Source organism: Vicugna pacos, chromosome 5 (assembly GCF_048564905.1).
Source record: "Vicugna pacos chromosome 5, VicPac4, whole genome shotgun sequence".
Classification (NCBI taxonomy): Eukaryota; Metazoa; Chordata; class Mammalia; order Artiodactyla; family Camelidae; genus Vicugna; species Vicugna pacos.
In genome coordinates, this window is record NC_132991.1 from 68,891,974 (window position 1) to 68,899,299 (window position 7,326).

General features: G+C 36.0%; 1 long non-coding RNA gene across 1 annotated transcript; it reads left to right on the forward strand.

Moving 5' to 3' along the window:
• The first annotated feature begins 3 nt into the window (after nucleotides 1–3).
• Nucleotides 4–4,097, forward strand: LOC140696448 (uncharacterized). Its single transcript, XR_012072799.1, has 2 exons — nucleotides 4–286; nucleotides 3,928–4,097. It is a non-coding gene; the product is annotated as an uncharacterized lncRNA (long non-coding RNA).
• The last annotated feature ends 3,229 nt before the right edge of the window (nucleotides 4,098–7,326 follow it).

Below are 7,326 nucleotides of genomic sequence, written 5' to 3' on the forward strand. Positions count from 1 at the left end.
AAACTTAGCTTTTTACTATTTTTTTTTAAAGCTCCCGTATATAATGTATTTTACCTTTCGAGAAGTGCGGAGCTGTCTCGTCTGTTTGCCTCAAGCATGTGGAATTTGGGAAATGCTAGCCGCTAGACTTTTCTCCCCGGATAGCGCTACCTTGAAGTCCTTAGAATGAAACCTTAACTGTCACCGTGTATGCGAACACTCGTAGTAGTTCTCTTCTCTTTGGCCAGACTGATTTTTAGCATCAATGTCTCTCATCGATGTAGGCCTTTCCCGCAGGGAGTTTAGGGTATGTATTTAGATTTTATGTCCTTGTCTTAGTGTAATTTGCTTTTCTGGGACCTTACAGTCTCAGTGACTATTTAAATACAATTATTCCACAAGTTTGGCTTCCAATAGGGGTAAAATTTCCTTTGCCACTTCCCAGGCCATGTATGCGGATTGCTTGTAAATGTTCATTTGCAAGCTGCTGAAAGTTAAGGAATACTAAGTATCTTGATTTTCTCAAGCAGCTCTACAACCTGGGATCAAAAAGAATGAAAATCCTGGACTGAATAGCAGAAAAGATGAAACTGGGAAAAAGTCAAGGAATAAGGGAATGGGAGGGAAGGTGTAGCTCAGTGGTAGAGTGCTGCACTTAACATTAGCATGCAGAAGGTCCAGGGTTCAATCCCCAGTCCCTCTGTTAAATCAATAAGCCTAATTATCTCCCCCCACCAAGTAAATAAAAACAAAAATATTTTTTTAAAAGGATAAGAAGGTAATCTAGAGTACAGACAAGAGCATTGTTGATTAGAGCCGTTGGATCCAGTGTGTTCAGGGAGGCAAGAGAAACCGAACCAGCTTGACAGGGAGAGGTGGTGGGTGAGTAGGTGGAAGAAGTGGAAGAACTATGTCTGTTTATAGTGTTATATAATTTAACAAATTTTTTTTCTGTCTAGCCTCCTTATTGGAAGTGCCATCTTCTAGGGAGTGCAGTCTGTATCTTACACTTAATTCTATCAAAACAGGGTATCGTACCTGCTAGTCATGAAGTAGGCTCTCATTAAGTAGTTCTTAAACATTTAATGAACTAATGTTTGCAAGAAGTAAAATTATTTTACTTCCGTCTAAAGCTTGCATCCTTTACACAAGGAAAAATGAAACCAGTTATTCAGCGAGAAACATCATTACTGTGGCATCTCCTAGAAGTTGTCTTTTCACATTGTAATTTATGTAATTAGCTCTGTGATGCATTAGTCAGGGGTTCAGAGATTCTTCTGATTTCAGATTTGGATCTTGGCCAAATACAGTAATTGTCTGAAAATTTCCTGTTACAAGAGAAAAACAAGAGATTCAGTACTTTATTAAACAAAGTACTAGGTCAAGTGGAAATAGCATAAAGTATGAGGAGGAGAATATGGGAGAGTTTAGATATCCCAGAAAAAGGGCTTATAATTTTACTAGTGGCTTAACATGATGAAATGACAAAAATAAACATGGTTCTTTGGTTCTCTCCCCATCCTCCAGCCTCATCTTTGTCCCAGCTAGAATAAGCTCCATGAAAATTTATTTCTGGGTCAGTACTAAGCTAGTATCTGGCGTATAGTAGGGGCTCCATAAATATGTATAGTGAATGAGTAAATGAATGACTGGAATTAATGAATGATGGGATCCAATTATTTCAAGGTTCTAAGAGAACCTCCAAGTAATTTTTGAGACCCACTGATATTAGTAAAAGATTTCCTTTTACTCAGACCTCCCGTGTGCCTTGTAACAGGAAGGAGATTTTCTGGATCTTTCATGTAGTTCATGTAGTGAACATCTTTCATGTAGTCAACAAATATCTCTACTCTCTGCCAGGCATTTTTACAGGCACTAAGGATATAGCAGTGAACAAAATATGGAAAAACCTCCATACTTCATGGAACTTATATTGTAGTAAGAGGAAACAGAAAATGCATAACTATTTAGTATATTAGATAATATAGATGCTATGGAGAGAAATAAAGCAGGAAAGGAAAATGTTTTAAGATAATTAGGAAAGGCCTCATTGAAAAGGTGACATTTGAGTAAAAGAAGATACCTAGAGGACAAAAGGCAAACAGAACAACAAATTCAAAGACACCAAGGCAGAGAGGATGTGGAGAAAAGGGAAAATAAGAGTAACATTTACCTCATAGAGATGTTGTGACTATCAAATAAGATAATTTTTTTGTTTGATGTAACTTAGTGCTCAGTAAATGGACTTTTTTTAAAATTTGCAATTCAAATAGACCAGAGGAGGGAGGTATCAAGGAAGAAACTAAAGAAATATGGAATAAAATTGACCCTGCCTGCTTCCACTAAGGGTCAGCATACACACCACTCCTACAGATAGGAAACAAACTGGCACACAAACCACTTTGCACACTGAAAAAAAACCCCAAAACAAAACACCACAAAACCAAGGTCTAGTTCTGAATCCCAAACTAAGTGAAACCTTGAGCTTTTCTTAAATTACTGAGTCTCAAACAAAAACGACTCTATCCCTGACTTTTGCAATGCTAACATTGGAGGATATGGCAAAAGCTTTACAGATCAGATAATCATGTGGGAAAACTGCTATTTTCCCTCTATTTACAGACTGTTAACTTGATAACCGTGGTAACTTTATGAGTATTTTCCTTTTAATACACGTTTGTACATTTATTCTGTTTTGTGGTGAGCAAACTTTTTAAATACTGGCCTCCTTAATAACTTTCTTGGCAAATCATTTTTTTTTTCTAAGTGACTTTCTCTTTTAGTCTTCTTTTGGCAGTTTTAGAGATTCCACCGAAAATTCTGGCTGTATTTTATCTATCAGATCTGAGTACACTGCATTGCCAGAGAAGGGAACCAGTAGGCTATTTTCATCTAGACATAATCTTCCTGATTCCTGAGTTCACTCTCATGTGGCAATAGAGCTTTACTCTGATTAAACCTCTTTCTGTGTTTCTGGTTCTATGTTTTGTGGCCAAGTCTGGATGTAGTTCTGGTTTTGATTTGTGCACAATTGCTGGTGGCAGAAGCATGGAATCTGGCATTTATTTGTTTGCTTGTTTATGATATGACTATTTGGTCTATGCCAGATGGCAGACAGATACAGGGAATTTGGTCACAATTGGATAGTAGAAGTCAGAGTATCCATCTGTTTATGTTTTTTTTTTTTTAATTATTGTTTGTTGGTTTGCCTTTCTTTTTTTGTCCTGGCACTCTGTGTTGTTTGTCTTGTCTGAGGGTCATTATGAGTCAAAGAACTAAAAATATTTTATGTATCTGTGAATAGAAAACAGATTTTTGAGATCTGGAACTGCTATAAGCAACTGGTGAGTATTGTGCTCTGTGTTTCAACCCTTGGCTGAAGTTAGAGAACCATGGCTACTGGTTTTTTGTTTGTGTGTATAAATGAAAAAAGCCTTTTCCCTCCCTGCAAAAGAAAAGTAGCTAGCCTTTATAATGATTAGCTTATACTTCTGTATCTGTGGCTACCTACCCTCTCTCTGAAAACTACTGGAGATTAATTGGTCATAAAAATCTGTCATTGGTATTCAATCAAAAAGATCACCATCAAAGGGGAGAAAATGTATACAAGGAAAGAAAAAATTGGAATTCTTTTCATATGATGTATGGTAAGTAATTTGACCTTGCCCAAAGAGAGAGAAGACCTTCACAATATTTACCCAGTGGGATTTCAGAATTGCTATGGCCCAGTGAGTACTATGTGTCTTCAGTTCTTTCTTGTTCTTTTTTTTTAACGGAGGTACTAGGATTGAACCCAGGACCTCATGCATATGTGCTCTACCACTGAGCTATTTCCTTCCCCACTTCCTTGTTCTAAATGAGAATGTTTTTCCCAGTCTTCCTGTGTTCCCTGCATTACCATTGGATGTGGGTATGTCTTGGTGAATTATTTGTCTTTTCAATTCATAGGTAACCAGACCATAAAGAGTCATATCTGAGCCTGAGGAAGAAAACGACATCACCTGGAGAGCAAGAACTTTGAGCTGGATATATTACCTTGGGCTGTCCTCTTTGGGGATGGAAATAGCATTATCTGTACAAAGAAAAAATAGTAAACAAAACATATGGTAACAAAAGGAGCTGACAGTGCCACAGGCTGGCTAGATGGCCCACACTCTGTCTATGGAGTGTATATCTACTTTTACCTTAACCTGAGCACCTAACCCCCACACCTCGTGGCCTTTCTCTTGCCTTCTGAAAGAGCCTACACTCTAAGCAGTATTCATCTCTCTAAATAAATCTGTCTTTACTCAACTGTGTCTTGCCCTTGGAAAGCCTCACAAGAGATTGAGTTATAGGCTTATTTAGCCCTTTAAAAAAAAAGCATACTATTTTTTTAAGTTTAAACTAATATATATATATTTGGGAGGGGTGTGTGTGTGTAGAGGCAGTAGTTAGGTTTATTTATTTATTTTTAAAGGAGGTACTGGGGATTGAATCCAGGACCTTGTGCATGCTAGACATGTGCTCTACCATTTGAGCTGTACACTCCCCTCTAAACTAATTTATTTATTTATTACTTTTTGGGAGGTGAGATTATATAACTTTTATTTTCCTCCTTTAAAAATTTTTTATTATTTATGGAAGTGTAGTTGACTTACAATGTTAATTTCAGGTATACAGCAAAGTGATTTTGTTATCCATATCCATACATAAACATACATATTTTTCAGATTCTTTTCCACTATAGCTTATTATAAGAAACTGAATATAGTTCCTTGCGCTATATAGTAGGTCTTTGTTGTTTATCTATTTTATATATAGTAGTGTATATCTGTTAATCCCAAACTCCTAATTTATCCCTCCACCACCTGCTTTCCCCTTTGGTAACCATAATTTGTTTTCCATGTCCATGAGTCTATTTCTGGTTTGTAAATACAATTTGTACCTTTTGTAAGATTCCACATATAAGTGATATCATATGATATTTGTCTTTCTCCACCTGACTGACTTCACTTAATATGATAATCTCTAGGTCCATTCATATTGCTGCAAACAGCATTCTTTCATTCTTTTTCATGGCTGAGTAATATTACACTGTGTATGTGTGTGTGTGTGTGTGTATATATATACATACACACACACACACACCACATCTTTATCCGTTCATTTCTTGATGGACATTTAGGTCGTTTCCATGTCTTGGCTATCGCAAATAGTGCTGCTATGAACATGGGGGTGCATGTGAAAAGAACACTGTTTTTATGTGATAGAACAAATGACAGGCCAATAGTGGTTTTTCAGACTTGGAAATATAGCAGACATTGCCTCAAAAAATGAACAGATGAGCCTAACCTTTAATAAAAACAACTGACAATATTTGTTGTCAGTGACAAAATTTGAGCCTTCACACATAAATTAGCATTTTGGAAAAACTAATTATCACTGTGAATTTGACAGTTTCCCAATACTTAAAGACTTCTTCTGATAAATCTCTGAAAACAATGAGTGTGATATTTAGATATTGTATAATGAAATGTGTCAATATTTAGTAGCTCTGCATAACTCAGTGAATCAGTGTTTTCTAAATGACCAATTCATGATGTTACAAAATTATGCACGGGTAAAAGGTCTATCCAAAGTGCAAGATAGACCAATGGATTTTTTTATGTAACAGGGGATAAAAAGTTCATTGATATGGTTTCAAGCTCCATATTTCAATTAAGAAACTATACTTGTCAAGTCTGGGTGTGCTATGAACAAAAGTATTTACAATTATGTGAAAAAGCTATTAAAATATTCCTCCTCCCCTCCCCCAATTACATGTCTGTATGAGGCTGAATTTTCTTTACGTATTTCAACCAACTGCAACCAAGATGGCAACAACTTAATGAAGAAGTAGATATAACTATCCTGCTGTTTTCTATTACTCAGGCATTAACAAAATTAAAGACATTTGCAAAAAATGAAAAACACTGCCACTTTACTCACTAGCTTTTTTTGTATTTGGAAAACATGGTCATTTTCATATAAGTATGTTATTTATGCTACTATGTAAAGGACTTACTATTTTTCAATGAATTAATACATACTTAAAATTTTTCTCAGTTTTAATTTTGTTTTTGTTAGTGGAAGTATTGGGGATCAAACCCAGGACCTTGTGCATGCTAAGCATGCCCTCTACCACTGAGCTATACTCTTCCCACTTAGTTTTAATTTTTAATATGGTAAATATCAATAGATATAACACACATAAACAAAAGCTGTTTGGGGTCTTCAATAAATTTAAGTTTAAAGGAATCCTGCGACAAAATGTTTATAAACTGCTGCTCTAGCTTATTTCAATTTACCCTTTGGATTTCAATTTAGATGTTATTTTATATTTCTGGAAGCTTTTTCATGACCATTCTGGTTGTATGTGGGGGTCTTATTATTGAATTATAATAGTTCTTCATATTTTCTGAATATTAGACTTTTATCAGCTTTATTATTTGCAAATATTTTCTCCTATGCCTTAGGTTGTTTTTTCAACATGAAAGATAAAAGTTTTTAATTTTGATGAAGTCCAATGTATTTTTCTCTGGTTGCTTGTGCTTTTGGTGTCGTATCTAAGAAGCCACTGCATAATCCAAGGTCAGGAAGATTTATACCTACGTTTTATTCTAAGAGTTTTATAGTTTTAGCTCTTACATTTAGGACTTTCATCCATTTTCAGTGAGTTTTTCAAAAGTTGTGAGATCGTGATCCCAATTCATTCTTTTGTGTATGGATATCCAGTTGTCCCAGTAGCATTTATTGAAAGTCCTCTTTCACTATTGAATTGTCTAGGCATTCTTGTGGAAAATTAATTGATGTGTGAGGGTTTATTGATTTATTCTGGAATCTCAGTTCTCTTTCATTTATCCTTACGCTCTACGCTTTTATACTTTAAAGAATTCATAGAAGGACCATTCTTTAACTTACAGCAACAGAATTCAAAGGTCAGAATTAGCTCTTCTTCCCTACCAGTTTGTAACTTTCAGCAGCATCTTTTTCATCAGTAGTTATTAAAACTGTGTCCAACGGGATCGTGTTTTGTTTTGCCTTTTTTTTTTTTTTTAAATTTAGGTTATGTGTTTCGCCTGGATAGTTAATCAGAAATGTTAGCTGTAGGGAAACAGGCACTGGTATTCAGCTCAATTATTTATGGAGGTTGACGAGCAAGGCCAGGAGGAGACAACAGAAGTACGCTGGCTCTGCCTTCAGAAACCTGAAAGGTGTCGGAGGGGGAGGAGGAATCTGGGCTGTCAGTACGGTTCCAAACGCTGAGACTGGGCACCCGGAACTTTTCCGTAGAGAGACGGGCTCGGGACCAGGTGCAGGGTCTAG